This window comes from Hyla sarda, chromosome 4 (genome assembly GCF_029499605.1).
Source record: "Hyla sarda isolate aHylSar1 chromosome 4, aHylSar1.hap1, whole genome shotgun sequence".
In the NCBI taxonomy this organism is placed as follows: domain Eukaryota; kingdom Metazoa; phylum Chordata; class Amphibia; order Anura; family Hylidae; genus Hyla; species Hyla sarda.
Genome location: NC_079192.1, coordinates 214197471 through 214214448, shown reverse-complemented (window position 1 = coordinate 214214448; position 16978 = coordinate 214197471). Strand labels below are relative to the sequence as shown.

General features: G+C 42.5%; 1 protein-coding gene across 14 annotated transcripts in view; it reads right to left on the bottom strand.

Moving 5' to 3' along the window:
* Positions 1-16978, bottom strand: part of MAGI2 (membrane associated guanylate kinase, WW and PDZ domain containing 2) — a 923418-nt gene that overhangs the window by 246029 nt on the left and 660411 nt on the right. The window lies entirely within an intron of this gene.

Sequence of the window (16978 nt, the reverse complement as noted above, 5' to 3'; positions counted from 1 at the left end):
AAAGTGTTGTACTGAACAGTGTGGATTTAACATTAAACTCAATGACCAACAAAGAAAAAACTTAAAAGTTCAAGATAACACTGGTGAGTTCGTTCGACTAAAACCATGGCCATCTTCTGATCTTTTTTTAAGAACATAACCCTGACCTTTTTTGGCTCTTTTTTTAAGGTCACATCAAAAATATCTTCCAAGGACTTGATACTAGTCTAGATTTAGAAGTGGATGGGAAAATGCTTCAACAATAGCAGGAAAAAAATAAAGGTTCCAATCTGAAATTCTATTGTAAAAGACATATGATAACTATAAATTATGAAACTAAATAAAAAGGCCAAGTATATGAATAAGAAAAAGGGATTATTCCTTACTCTGGCAATGATGACAAAAAGGAGTTCAATAGCACTTGCTGATAGCTTAACTGATCATTACAAATCATCTATAGAAATGTGTGACTTGACATAGAGGTGCAACATAATAATACATGGTAGTGACCATGGCTTTATGATACATGTAATTCAGTACTCCAATCCAACTCATGCTCCCATAAAACCCCTTACTCCAGCCATATGGTCCTTGTCAGCATATTTAATGTTGTGTTACTCTGTCTAGCATAACAAAGTCATTAAATCCTACCAGTTACTAATTACTGGCTACAATGTGCATTGACAGATGTGACTGCATATCATTAGATACTTGCAACAAACAGTATTCTTGTCTCCTCTCATAGAGCTTAATTCCTTCATTGACTACCACATCTTTGCTGCCTCCATGTTCCAAAATCAATATTTGTTTTTCCTTTGTATACAATATATAAGGAAAAAACAACAGTATTTATAATTTACCAAGTGCACAGGAGAAAAATATTATTTCAAACATTATATCACATATACAAGATTGTAGATGTGCGCCATGTCTGTATTCTACCCAAATTCATACTGTGATTTCTATCCTTTCCTTTTTTTTTTTTGTTTGAACATGTGCTGCACTCTTCCCCACCCCCTCAGCCCAACCCTATATAGGTGGTAATTAGCCACACTAGGGCCATTTCATTCCTAGTAGCCTCCCAGTCTGACTGGGAGTGCAGGGTAAGTGAGCCATTACACCTTGTTCACACTGGTGTGGTGCGGGGCGGCGTCTGTTGCTGCCGTGGCTCCGTGTCTGCGGGCGGGTGCGGCCCATAGACTGGTTTGAGAGGCATTGGGCCCACTCTGCCAGTGGGTCGCTCCCCCTCCCCTGCGGGCACTTGTGTCGCGGCGGTGGTGGTCGCCGCCCGGTGCTACGCCATTTTATGCTAGGGACGTTAGGGACCCACTCTGAATAGGTGGCCTTGATGTGGCGAGTGGGCTTGTACTTTTTGATCAAAAATGTATACTAACAACCTGTTAGTTTTTGATATTGTGCTGAGAAGCAATCAGATCATTATACAAGATTGTAGATGTGCGCCATGTCTGTATTCTACCCGAATTCATTATATCACATATATTTATGTTATATCTAGTTCCATGGTAAAACAAAACATAAAAAAATTAGCGTAGCAATAGAGGTCGCAAAAGTTGCAATTGTAACCAGGCCCTTAGCTAGGCCCCCTTTGCCACCTGCTGGTGCTGCATTCAATTGTATCACCAACCTTAAAGGGTATTCTGCTGTAAAGATCTTATCCCCTATCCAAAGGTGAGTGGATGAAATATTAGATTGCGGGGGTCCCGCCGCTGGGGACCACAGCAGTCACTGCTGCAGCACCCCTGTCATTCGGTGCACGGAGCAAACTCCGTTCTGTGCTGGATGACCGGCAAAGCTGGCCGCCACGCCCCCTCCATTCCCATCTATGGGAGCAGGCATGACTATGTACTAGCCATCATTCCCCCTCCCATAGACATGAATGGAGGGCATGCAGCGTGACATCACGAACGCGGAAGCTGAAAGCTTCCATGTTCTGGATGCTGCCACTGCTGGCCTGGAGGTTGGAGGTTTACAGCAGAGTACCCCTTTAAAACATCAATATTAAGAAGAGGAGCCAGAGCAGCGCTTGAGCCGAAACAGGTAAGTATTTGGCTCAATACTCCCAAATCTGTGGCTTGCCAAATGGTGCAAAACCACAACTCCCATCATGTCATGCTGTGAGGGGATTGTAGGAGTTGTAGTTAATAAAGGGGCAGTCCATTAGGCTCTGTTTCCCAATCTGAGTGTGGTGTCCCGGTAAAGGACCTGGTCCTGTCCCTTTGTCTAAAGTCCTCCCGGCCAGACTGTGAGTTACTCCAAGCTCAATCCTACAAATTCTGTGTGACTACTAGAAACTCAAATCTCCTAAAAATAGTAGCACAGTGGCTAGCATGAAAGCTCATTGATCCCAGAGTCCCAGCAAGCCTGTGAGGAACCTGTACCATGGTTCTCTCTCACAAAGACTGTTATGTTCCATGCCGTTGCAGAAAATATGCAGTAAAGTTACTTCAAATTGACTTAATAAAATCTGCTGTGGACATTCCGTTATTTCTCCCTGCTGTTTGTGGGACGGTTGGCGGTAGAATTATTACATTGAGGAAACCGCACCCTGGCGTCACGACAATTGACGGTTAATACAAATATACCCTACACTATCGCCGCAACACCCCAGATACCATTACCCCCTTCCGGGTACCACATGTGGCTCTCCAGATGGTGTGAAACTACAAATCTGTTGGGGAATGATGGGAGTTGTAGTTTTGCATAATCTAAAGAACCAATGATTCAGAAACGATGATTTAGAGTTAGAGAGCAAAGTGGCACAGTTCACTGGCCAGGAGCATGGTGGCACAGATTATTGGGGGAATGTTGGCACAGATTATTAGAGGCATGGTGGCACATATTATTAGGGGCATGGTGGCACAGATTATTAGTGGCATGGTGACACAGATTATTAGGGGCATGGTGGCACAGATAATTAGAGGCATGGTGGCACAGATTATTAGAGGCATGGTGGCACAGATTATTAGGGGAATGGTGGCACAGATTATTAGCGGCATGGTGGCGCAGATTATTAGAGGCATGGTGGCACGGATTATTAGAGGCATGGTGGCACAGATCATTAGGGGCATGGTGGCACAGATTATTAGAGGCATGGTGGCACAGATTATTAGGGGCATGGTGGCATAGATTATTAGAGGCATGGTGGCACAGATTATTAGGGGCATGGTGGCACAGATTATTAGAGGCATGGTGGCACATATTATTAGGGGCATAGTGGCACAGATTATTAGTGGCATGGTGACACAGATTATTAGGGGCATGGTGGCACATATAATTAGAGGCATGGTGGCACAGATTATTAGAGGCATGGTGGCACAGATTATTAGGGGAATGGTGGCACAGATTATTAGAGGCATGGTGGCACGGATTATTAGAGGCATGGTTTCACGGATTATTAGAGGCATGGTGGCACAGATCATTAGGGGCATGGTGGCACAGATTATTAGAGGCATGGTGGCACAGATTATTAGGGGCATGGTGGCACAGATTATTAGAGGCATTGTGGCACAGATTATTAGGGGCATGGTGACACATATTATTAGCGGTATGGTGGCACAGATTATTTGAGGCATGGTGGCACAGATTATTAGAGGCATGGTGGCACAGATTATTAGGGGCATGGTGGCACAGATTATTAGGGGTATGGTGGCACAGATTATTAGGGGCATGGTGGCACAGATTATTAGAGGCATTGTGGCACAGATTATTAGGGGCATGGTGACACAGATTATTAGTGGCATGGTGGCACAGATTATTAGAGGCATGGTGGCACAGATTATTAGGGGCATGGTAGCACAGATTATTAGGGGCGTGGTGGCACAGGTTATTCAGACATGTTTTGAAGTATAACAAATAATTAGAATTTGCCAAATGATCAGATGATATAAAGACATGGAGGAAAAATTCACTGAAATCCAGGTTTATTGCATCACATATATAAATGCAGCCACATTCCAGAAGCCCTTGCAGTTGGCTCCCACTTTTTAATGTGTAAGCTCTTACTTATTGCCAATGGTTGGCAGTGGGCCCGCTACTCCCTCCTCCTCCAATACAGGTATTTTGTAGGGTCCTTGTATGCTCAGATGAAGCTGCTGGGCTTATTGTGGACACTATAGAGCCACTAAAAGCCACATGAGCCTAATGTGGGAAGTCTGACCTTGTGGATGGTGTACAATATGGGGGAACAATTTATGGGTGTAGGTAAGTTCAGATAATGGTAAAAGTAGTAGTACTGCAGATTATGGAGTTGGTTTGTCACAGAATCAGTAGTAGGCACACTGACCTTCTTGCAATTCTTCTGGTCAGTGCAGTGAAGGGGGTGCATTGCTAGCGGTAGTAGTCTCGGTCCTCCACGGCACATCCTTTGTTGTACGTCTGGGACATTGGAGGTGGGATGCCTGTAGTGTAGGGTGGAATGCCTGTAGCCTGCCTCCATTGCGCAGGACAGTATTAACATATTAGCAATGAACCCTAATACTTCTTGTATCTCTTGAACAGCAACACCGATGTGAGCAAATTATGTCAGATTTTAATCCAACAACCAGAGGTGTCAGTTTCCCTTTAATTAGGAATGGGCTGCAATACCAGACACAGTCCAGAGTGGGGGAATTTCAGTAACAAAAATGTCCCTTTATCATACCTTAAAAAGAATCTCCACCGCCATTAACAAATACCATATATATGCTGTAGATAATAACATCTCACTGAACAGCTAAAAATATAAATAAAAAACTAATTTATTAATTTATTTTAATTGAATGTATTTCATGTATTTGAATAGCAGCTACTATTTCATAATATAACCTTGGCTTGCTGTGCATGACTTAACAATATCTTAAAGATACCAGTGTTAATGAACTTCAGCTGAACCATATATAAATATTCATCAGAGAGATATCAAACACTGAAAGGAGATTTCCAATTAAAATGCATTTTCCAGTAACACATCTGGAATGTATAGAGCCATGATACGTGGAATCTGTGTTAAGATTCATACATTGTCTATTTTCTAAATATGAATGCCCCCAGCAGTACAAGAAAGCTTTTGGGTACTACTGCAAAACTTGTAGCAGCCCCCCTCCTCCCTATCTATCACATGTAATGTATAACATTGATATTCTCATAAGGGGCTGAGACCTTTATGCCTTCCTCAGGCTCCAGTGTCTAGGTGTGATCACAACTTCTGCACCGGCTATAGTTATATTCGTTAAAGGGGTACTCCACTGGAAAACATTTTTTTATTTTTATAAACTGGTGCCAGAAAGTTAAACAGATTTGTAAATGACTTCTATTGAATAATCTTAACCCTTCCAGTACTTATCAGCTACTGTATGATTCACAGGAAGTTCTTTTCTTTTTGAATTTCCTTTCTGCCTGACCACAGTGCTCTCTGCTGACACATCTGTCCATTTTAGGAACTGTCCAGAGTAGGAGCAAATCCCCATAGAAAACCTATCCTGCTCGGGAAAATTCCTGACATGGACAGAGGTGTCAGCAGAGAGCACTGGGGTCAGATAGAAAGTAAATGCAAAAAGAAAAGAACTTGTGGATCATATAGCAGCTGATAAGTACTGGAAGGATTAAGATTTTTAATAGAAGTCATTTACAAATCTGTTTAGCTTTCTGGTTTTCCAGTGGAGTACCACTTTAATAACACAAAGATTCTTAATAAATAAATGGATATCGTAATGCCAAGATGGATAAAACAAGGCTATGTGTGTATTATACTTTATGGTCACTAAGTCCTTTTCTGCTTATTAAAGATTAAGTGATTGATTTCAGCTTCTTCAATGTGATGTATGGTTTTATTACACTCCAACATCTTTTAACATACTGACATTTCTCTCATTATTGGACTTCTATAAACCAGTGCAAGATGTAACCGGTTGGTTGCCACTTTATACATTAGATAGATTAGCTACATTAAATGCAGCAAGAAAACAAAGAAAGATCTTTGCTACAAAAGCTTTACTACCTTCTGGCTGCCATGATATGCAGTTTTGGTAGTGGAGATACCCACCTATTGCACAAATGGGAGGATAAGCCAATGTCTACGGCGATACTGTAAGTTTTTAGATCTAATAGATAAGGAAATTATGTTGGAAATGGTCCCTTTATACTTCTGATGAAGAGGGGTTTTGGGTATTACCCCTAAATGTGTTCACTACAGAAATAAAGAGATTCTACATAATCTGTATTTGCAGAGATAGTTTTGTGAAGAGTCTACTTTGACATGAAGGGTGAAGAGCATTGAAGCAAACCACTTTTTTGTTTTGTTTTATTTTCCATATTGGCAAGAAACTTATTGTCAACCATTGATGTTGATGTTTATAGGCTTGCTATACTCTTATGTGCTTGGTTTAAATTTTGTATGAAAAATTCAATAAAAAGAAATGTTAAAAGAAACTTGGAAGTGTTTTTTAATCCTTATCAATGGAAAGAGAGTAAAAGCCTGTCAGGCATTACAATGACAAGGGATAACAATATATATATATATATATATATATATATATATATATATATATATATTTATATTTATGTATGTATATACAGTATTTAGTCAGCCACCAATTGTGCAAGGCCTGTAATTTTCATCATAGGTATACCTCAACAATGAGATATATAATGAGAAAAAAAAATCCATAAGATCACATTGTCTGATTTTTAAAGAATTTATTTGCAAATTATGGGGGAAAATAAGTATTTGGTCAATAACAAAAGTTCATCTCAATACTTTGTTATATACCTTTTGTTGGCAATGATAAAGGTCAAACGTTTTCTGTAAGTCTTCACAGGGTTTTCACACACAGGGACTGGTATTTTGGCCCATTCCTCCATGCAGATCGCCTTTAGAGCAGTGATGTTTTTGGGCTGTCACTGGGCAACATGGACTTTCAACTTCCCCCAAAGGTTTTCTATGGGGTTAAGATCTGAAGACAAGCTAGGCCACTCCAGGACCTTAAAATGCTTCTTCCGAAGCCACTCCTTTGTTGCCCGGGCAGTGTGTTTGGGATCATTGTCATGCTGAAAGACCTAGACACGTTTCATCTTCAATGCCCTTGCAGATGAAAGGAGGTTTTCACTCAAAATATCACGATACATGGCCCCATTAATTCTTTCCTTTACATGGATCAGTCGTCCTGGTCCCTTAGCAGAAAACAGCCCCAAAGCATGATGTTTCCACCCCCATGCTTCACAGTAGGTATGGTGTTCTTTGGATTCAACTCAGCATTCTTTCTCCTCCAAACATGACGAGTTGAGTTTTTACCAAAAAGTTCTACTTTGGTTTCATCTGACCATGTGACATTCTCCTAATCCTCTTTTGGATCATCCAAATGCTTTCTATCAAACTTCAGACGGGCCCGGACATGTACTAGCTTAAGCAGGGGGACATGTCTGGCACTGCATGATTTTAGTCCCTGGCAGCGTAGTGTGTTACTGATGGTAGCCTTTGTTACTTTGGTTCCAGCTCTCTGCAGGTCATTCACTAGGTCCCCCCGTGTGGTTCTGGGACTTTTGCTCACTGTTCTGGGCTCATTTTGACACCACGGGGTGAGATCTTGCGTGAAGCCCCAGATGGAGGGAGATTATCAGTTGTCTTGTACGTCTTCCAGTTTCTAATAATTGCTCCCACAGTTGATTTCTTCACACCAAGCTGCTTGCCTATTGCAGATTCAGTCTTCCCAGCCTGGTGCAGGTTTACAAATTTTTTCTGGTGTCCTTCGACAGCTCTTTGGTCTTGGCCATAGTGGAATTAGGAGTGTGACTGTTTGAGCTTGTGGACAAATGTCTTTTATACTGATAACAAGTTCAAACAGGAGCCAATAATACAGGTAATGAGTGGAGGACAGAGGAGACTCATAAAGAAGAAGTTACAGGTCTGTGAGAGCCAGAAATCTTGCTTGTTTGTAGGTGACCAAATACTTATTTTCCACCATAATTTGCAAATAAAAATTCTTTAAAAATCAGACAGTGTGATTTTATGGATTTTTTTTTCTCATTATGTCTCTCATAGTTGAGATATGCCTATGATGAAAATTACAGGCCTCTCATTTTAAGTGGGAGAACTTGCACAATTGGTGGCTGACTAAATACTTTTTTCCCCCCACCATATATATATATATATATATATATAAAAAATATATATATACTGTATACATACACACACAGTTTATGAACACCTGTGCAGCAGTTTATTATTTTCACACCAAATAAAGAAGTAAAGGTTAACATGCACACAAGTCCAGCCCCACAAAAAGGTCTCTACTTAATAATATCAGGCACCCTGGTGTAGTGTCAGCTATAACAGCTATGATGCAAAATCAAGTATTACTTTGTACTGGACACACAGTACTATAAAAATTTATAGATGTCATTAATACATGATCTGATATCTCAAATTGTTGCACCTGTCTAACTGTATTTGTTATTCAATCGGAATTAATTTAAATTTTTTTTAAAGGTTTTATACTTGTAGCTTCATGTTGATATGTTTATAGTTGATTTGATATGGTAGTTCTCTCAAAACTGTGAATAAGATGACTACACTACTGGCAAAATCTTTAGTGGGTTCCTGTAAAGCTTTCCTTTACAACCAACACGTTTAATGGAACAACTGTCTATTACATGATATAATAGACCCTTAAGAACACAGAAAATAAAGCCGCCTTCTTAAATAAAACAAAAAATTGAGGTTTTATTTTACTGTTGTCTTCTTTTAGGATTGTCATGCCTCTAAAATATAGGGGAAGCAAAAGGGTGCTGTGGATTGGTAGTACAACTGACTGCCGGAAACTGGCAGAGGTTACTAAAGGATGCATATGAATAATACTAAAGCTAGTACAGTACAGAACAACATAACACAAAAAATAAACCTGTACAACTATACTGACAGAGCCACAATATAGTAAGCTGACGCATGCTTTTGTTTGATAAATACTGTGAAACATCTCTGTCATGGTCACCCTGCCCTCTTGTGCTAAAATAAACTCAAATCCTACACACTGAACACCAATATAGCTCATTCAATTATATACCGTATTTTTCGCCATATAAGACGCTCCGGCATATAAGATGCACCCAATTTTAAAGGGGTTTTCCGGTGCTTAAACATCTTATCCCCTATCCAAAGGATAGGGGATAAGATGCCTGATCGCGGGATTCCCACCGCTGGGGACCCCCGGGATCATGCACGCGGCACCCCGTTTGTAATCAGTCCCCGGAGCGTGTTCGCTCCGGGTCTGATTACGGACGACTAGAGGGCGTGTGGCGTGTGACGTCACGCTCCGCCCCGCAATGCAAGCCTACGGGAGGGGGCGTGATAGCTATCACACCCCCTCCCGTAGGCTTACATTGAGGGGCGGAGCATGACGTCACATGCCGGCACAGGCGTGACGTCACACGCTGCCCGCCCTGTAGTCGCCGGTAATCAGTCCCGGAGCGAACACGCTCTGGGGACTGATTACAAACGGGGTGCCGTGTGCATGATCCTGGGGGTCCCCAGTGGCGGGACTCCCGCGATCAGGCATCTTATCCCCTATCCTTTGGATAGGGGATAAGATGTTTAAGCACCGGAGAACCCCTTTAAAGGCTGAAACCTGCGGACATCTAGATGTTGGCTGTCCGGGCATGCCAGGAGTTGTAGTTTTGCAACATCTGGAGGTCCGCAGGTTGAAGACCACTGGTATAGGAGGTAATACTCACGTGTCCCCGCCGCTCCGGACCCATCACCGCTGCCCTGGATGTCGCCCTCCATTGCTGTCACCACGTCTCTGGGGTGTCCCCGTCGCTCCGGAACGTCTCTGCTGCCCGGTATCCTCACTCTCTGTCGCCGCCATCATGTCGCTACGCACGCCGCTACGTGCGCGACGACGTGATGACGACTAAGGAGAGCGCCGGCCATGCAGGGGATCCCGGCACGGAGCAGACACCGAGGAGGCAGGTAAGGTCCCTCCCGGTGTCCTGAAATCTGTTCGGGACACCGCGGTCCCGAACAGCTCGACTGAGCAGCGGGGTTAGTGTCACTTTCTCTTCAGACAGCTCTGATCGCCGCGTCTGAAGAGTTAATACAGGGCATCACCGCAATCGATGATTTCCTGTATTAGCCGCGGGTCCCGGCCGTTGATGCAGGGCCGGTTTTAGACTAAATGAGGCCCTGGGCAAAAATGAAAAATGGGGCCCCCAGATTGTGTGTTCAAAGATCACTATGTTGCGCCCCCTTAATTGTGCTGCTCAGCTAATGCAAGTAAATGAGATTGAGCTGAAAACCACAAATGGCTGTGACTACAACATGACAAACGTAATAATTGCATCCAGGATGAATTTGTGGCTGTGGTAATTTGGGGGTCACAATGTGACCCCATTTAGTGCAGATCAGCTCAGCTCCCCCCTTTGCAAGAACGAAGTGCACGGACAGCTGTGGAGCAACAGTAACTTGTAAGGACAAGAAATTCAGCGCAAAACGGCATCATAAAATGTATGGTCAGAGGAAACCACAGGGTCATAGAAAGCCATACAGTTTATGATGCTGTTTTGAGGGTTTAATAAACCCCCCAAAGAGCAAGAACTGATTTGTGCTGGATTTCTCTATGTGTGACATTTACTTACATTAGCTGAGATTCAGCACGATTCAAGGAGAACAACATGGCGCTCTATGACTGTGCGACCCATTTTTGCCATCTAGCCCTAACCTAATACTGTCACCTTGTTCTTTATACAGTAATAGTCACTGCACACAGATAAACAGTGATCTCAATGCTACCTATCAGTAATAGCGTCCACATATACTATAAGGCTAAGTTCACGGACAGAATGTCCACATGGAGAATCTCCGTGCAGATATTCTGCAAACTGCAGGACACCAAAATAATATGCCAGCACTAGGACTGCACAGGAATGCGCCGTCTCATAGACAGCCATGCATTCTGTGTGGACACAGAAAATGGAATTTCCGTACCGCAAACATCTGTGGATCTGCCGGTGACCCGACCCATTTTGTGCCTCCAGCTGTTGCCACTCCCTTTTCCCCACCTCGCCGGCCCCTGGCCTGCTGAAAATGTTCCGAACACTGGGGCAGTGGACTACCCCTTTAAGTACGCAGCATAGTTCCCCCCTCCCCCATATTAAGTTGGCAGCACAGTTCCCCCCCACATTAGTTTGGCAGTATAGTTCCCCCACATTAGGTTGACAGTATGCTCCCCCACATTAGGTTGGCAGTATAGTTCCCCCACATTAGGTTGACAGTATAGTTCCCCCACATTAGGTTGGCAGTATAGTTCCCCCCTCATTAGGTTGGCAGTATAGTTCTCCCAACATTAGGTTGGCACTATAGTTCCCCCACATTAGGTTGACAGTATGTTCCCCCACATTAGGTTGGCAGTATAGTTCCCCCACATTAGGTTGGCAGTATAGTTCCCCCACATTAGGTTGACAGTATGTTCTCCCACATTTGGTTGGCAGTATAGTTCCCCCCACATTAGGTTGGCAGTATAGTTCTCCCCACATTAGGTTGGCAGTATAGATCCCCCACATTAGGTTGGCAGTATAGTTCCCCCACATTAGTTTGGCAGTATAGTTCCCCACATTAGGTTGTCAGTATGTTCCCCCACATTAGGTGCAGTATAGTTCCCCCACATTAGGTTGGCAGTATAGTTCCCCCACATTAGGTTGGCAGTATGTTCCCCCACATTAGGCTGGCAGTATAGTCCCCCCACATTAGGTTGGCAGTATAGTTCCCCCACATTAGGTTGGCAGTATAGTTCCCCCACATTAGGTTGGCAGTATAGTTCCCCCACATTAGGTTGGCAGTATGTTCCCCCACAGACATACAGCCTACAACCATATACAGTGTATGGCTGGAGGCTGTATGTCTATGTATTGCCCTGCTTCAGTGCTCCGACCACCGCTCCTCCTGGCTTATAGACCATAGCAGTAGGTCCCGGGACCGGAGGAGCAGTGCTCGGAGCACTGAAGATGACGTACTGCTGGTAACTTACCATGCTGGCCAGCGGGCGTCCTCCTGCTTGATGCTCTGCGCCTCCATTCCTATGGGCACACGCACGGGATGTCAGTGACGTCCCGGCGTGCGCTCTCTGGCGTGCGCCCCTGTGTTTTTAAAGTTATTGCAGTGCCGCAGAGAGTTAATGCGGGCAACCTTGTGTCCCGAAAAGATCTTTCGGGACACAGGGACGTCCTTAATAGTGATGCCCCCCCATTTTTGCCACCATGGGCAAAAGCTAATTTTTCAGCCCCTTGACTCCCACCTTACTACTGGGGTGACACACTGTAACAAACCTCCTCCTCATTTAATCACCTTACTAATGGGGTAACACACTGTAACAAACCTCCTCTTCATGTCATCTCCTTACTACTGGGGTGACACATTGTATCTCATCATGTAATCTCATTACTACTAGGGTGACACACTGTAACAAACCTCATACATACACACATCATACATACATATATACATAGACATCTAACACACATACACACATCATACATACACATACATCTATCATGCACACATAATACATGTACACATAAAAAATCATATACACACATATACAATACACATCCCCATCCCAAAGCTTCTCCTTACCCCCAGGAGATGATTGCTGGAGATCGGGTAGGCTGAGGCTGCATTGCTTCTGCGCCAGGTCACGTCAGTAGGAGCTCCCAGAAGCCCCTGGCCTCCTCAGCCCTGCAGGGCCGTACATAGTAGAAGGAAAAAAAAGTGCTGGCAGCGATCGCCAGGGGCCCCGAGCAGTGCAGCGTTCATTCCTCCACTAAATATGATTAGGATGTGAGGGGGGTTTACAAGTGGAGCGCTGCCTGAGCGTGGTGACATCTGATTAGTGGAATACTGCATTTTGCACGAAATCGCGGTAAAATCGCGGCACAAACGCAGCAATTTCTCTGCGATTTTGCGCAAAATGCAGTACTGTTAGTAATGCGCTAAAGCTTTTCAGGGGCCCCCTTTTGGATGGGGGCCCTAGGCAACTGCCTAGGATGCCCCGCCCGAACGCCGGCCCTGGGTTGATGGCCGCAGGGACCACCGCGATAGGACAAGGTTTAATGTGTATGTGCCGTATAAGACGCAACAAGTGAAGAAAAAGTTCGTCTTATATGGCGAAAAATACGGTAATTTGTGCAAACAATTCCTATTGAACCTAACACAGCTGACTTACTTTCTAGACACATATATATGAGAAACATTTCCACACATGCTTCACCTGCAGAACACAGTATTTGTGTATGGGAAATGTGACAACAATATCTATGAAAAAACTGTGACAGAAGTAGATATCAAAAGCTTTTCACTTTAATCTCTGGACAAAAGTGTGATTATGAGATGAGCATTTACTTTTGTCAGAAATTCAGTATAAATTAGGTATGCAATACCTACAGTACAAGCTCCAGTGGCTTTTTTAGCCTGACCTTTCTTGTAGCGCTCAAGTCACAGAAAACAGAAACCCCCTTTGTGGCTCCTTTATCTAGACTGGGAACATGCACATCACAAAGACGCTCTGTATCTCTATCTAGCTGTAATGCCATTGTAACTCAGGCACCTGCAGATACCCTCAATGCTCTCCGCTGCCACAAGAGAATACATTAACGCACACACAGGCCGTGAAATGAAACCAGCCTCTAAACACTTTCATGTTTTTTTATGTCTGCAAATTAATGTCACGAATGCAAAATTATTTCAGTATCTTAAGACATGAAAAAAAAAAGTGCATTCCGCACCTAAACAAGATCCAGCACAGGATCTCAGGCTATGAGTATTCCTGAAAATGAAGAGCTTGTAATAGCTATCTTAAAGTGACTTGTAAATGCTCAGATTCATGGAGATTTGCCAAGTTAAATCCACAAAGTGCATGAGAATGAATTTTCCAGCAATCATTTACGGCAGGTTTTCCCATATGGATTGGATTCTGTCATTTACAATTCACCTCCATACGCAATATTTCTAAAGATTTTTTGTAAGCCGGCATGGCTTTGTTAGATTAACCATTCAGAACAATGAAAAGGGCATTTTTGTCCTCTAAGAGTCCACTTCATACTGTACAGCTGTTTTTTATTCTCTCCATTTCGGAGGCAGGAGCAGAGTGTGGCTGTTTACAAGTAATACACACGCACATACTTTTCTTCTCTACTTGTCTGGCCAATAACAGCACAGCACCTTATCCTATTTGTTGTGTCATGACATAGTGCTAGTTATAGTGCACTGGACTAAATGGGCTGCATTGTGCTGAGAGATGATTACAGTACACAAATATAGCATACATGGGGGTAGAAGGGGATACTATTGCATTGGCTTTGCAAGGTGCTATGTAGAAAGCCTCAGCTTGCATGCACAAAATACAGACTTTTTCCCACTCTCTCCAGCATATAGCAGTATGTACACAGTATCCCCTACTTCCTCTGTTCTATCTTGGTGTCTCTATTACTAAAGAGGAAAATAAAATCCAAAACATGACCAAAAAAAACACATACTCAAATGCCATTGCCCTCTGTTAGAGTTTCCTTTCTCTTTCTCGACACATAGGCAGCTGAGGCAGGTCACTGGTGCAATGACTCTGCCAAAAATGTAAACTGCTACCTGTCCTGTTTCTATGTATGGATTTTAGAGGGATACAATTAAGGTTCAAGTTTTATGGGAGATTGGAATTTTGGTTCCTGATAGTTATATGTGGCAAAGTTTAGTGATTTCAGGTAAGCTGGACTATCTGTTGTTGGAGTGCAAGTTTGTGGGTGGATGTATTGCCCCCAAACAAATTAATATAAAGTTCTCCAGAAAAATACACTTGACCCCAGTACAGTCATGTGTATGTAAATAAACACGATAGAGAGAGTTAAATTTAAACGTCCACGACACAGTGTATTTCCACAGAAAAAAGGGACAGAAATGTGAGGAGTCATAACCTTTCCCAACCTTCTGCATTAAAGTTTTGGTTAAAAAAAATCCAATAAAATCCATCAAGGCAAAATGTCTTCTATAGCGTTGCGTCTGCAGTCTAGCAATAGATGATAAATTGTCATTGTTTCATTAAAGAACTTTTTGATCTTAGTTTCATAAGTAACATCTGTATTCATACATCAAACCTCTCAGTTCTTGCAAGGTTTTAAAAGACCTCATAATAGGCTTTCTAAAGATGACAGCCATTTAAGCATTACCAAGCAAACAGCAAGACCCAATAGTCTATTTAACTGGTGCCAGAAAGTTAAACAGATTACTTCTATAAAAAAATCTTAATCCTTCCAGTACTTATTAGCTGCTGAATACTACAGAGGAAATCTTTTTTTCTGGCACCAGTTGATTTAAAAAAAAAAGTTTTTTTTTGCCCACGTGTGACTTTCGCACATCATATTGTAAACACCTGACCACTGCAAAGTGAAAACTGAAATTTGCTTAGGTAAGGCTGTTTGTAACTTTTTGCTTATTCACAAAAGTCGCACATAAAAATGCTTAGGTGCATGTGCGACTTTTTGTGCGGCGTTTGTATGCAAAAAAATGGCTCTAAATACCTTGATAAATGCCCCCAATAGTGTTTTTAGATTTTGCAAAAGAGTTTGACGCTGTCCCTCATAGACATCTGATAGGTAAGTTAAAGGGGTATTCCAGGAATTTTTTTTATTTGACTATGCTACAGAGGCTGTAAAATTAGTGTAGTTCATAATATAGTGTCTGTACCTGTGTGTGACGGTTTTCTTACAATTCTTATGTGATTTTTACCCCACTATTTATTTTTAACAGCATACAAAATTACTGTTGTCTCGGATTTTTCCCAGGTTGCAATGTGGCCGAGACCTGACTCACTAGTCCGCTGATGACAGGGAGCCTGTCTGCTTCAATGGGTGGAGGGATCAATCTGCAACTACAGCTGGAGGCACCCTGATAGAAAACCACAGATCTTTTGTTTTAATGGGTGGGGTGGCTGATGTGTGGGAGGGAGGAAAATGAAATTGTGGGATTTGTAGTCGAAAAAAGAAAAGTCAAACAGGAAATACAAGTTCACAAAAAGCTAGCCACAGTATTATGGTAATCTTACAACATAGCTATTTAGCCCCAAGACAAAAGCAGATTCTTCCTATGCATGTCCATTACTGTCTGCCAGGTACGTACTAAAATCACCTTATGGTGGATAAACCCTTTTAGGTCTTTGGGTTTGTAAATTTTAGTTTGTAACTAGATTTAAAACTGGCTTAAGGACCATACCCAGAGAGTTATGGTCAATGATTCATACTCTGATTGGTCCCCGGTTATTAGTGGTGTACCCCAGGGTTCAGTACTGGGCCCGCTGTTGTTTAATTTATTAATGATATAGAGGATGGTATTAACAGCTCTGTTTCTATCTTTGCAGATGACACCAAGCTTTGTAGCACAGTACAGTCTATAGAGGATGTGTATAGGTTACAAGATGACTTGGATAGACTAAGTTTCTGGGCATCCACTTGGCAAATGCGATTCAATGTGGTAAAGAACAATCTGGGTGTACTTGTAGATAACAGACTACAGAATAATAGCTGCTTCTAAGGCTAGCAGGATATTGTCATGTATCTAAGAGACATGGACGTGAGGGACAAGGACATAATACTACCCCTTTATGAAGCATTGGTACGGCCTCACCTGTAATATGCTTTTCAGTTTTGGGATAAATAGGATGTTGTGGAGCTGGAAAGGGTGCAGAGATACGCAACCAAACTATCAAGAGAAGAAATAATAGAAGAATTACATTTGTTTTGTCTTGAGAAAATACTTTTAAGGGGGATAAGATCAATGTATATAGGTATATAAATGGCCCATACAAAAAAATATGTAGAAAAACTGTTCCAGATCAAACCCCCTCAAAGGACATGGGGGCACTCCTTCTTTACCATAATAACTGTGAATTTATGGATCAGTCTACCTCAGGAACTGGTCACATCAGAAACAGTTGAAAGCTTCAAAACAGGGTTCGATACATTCATAGAACAA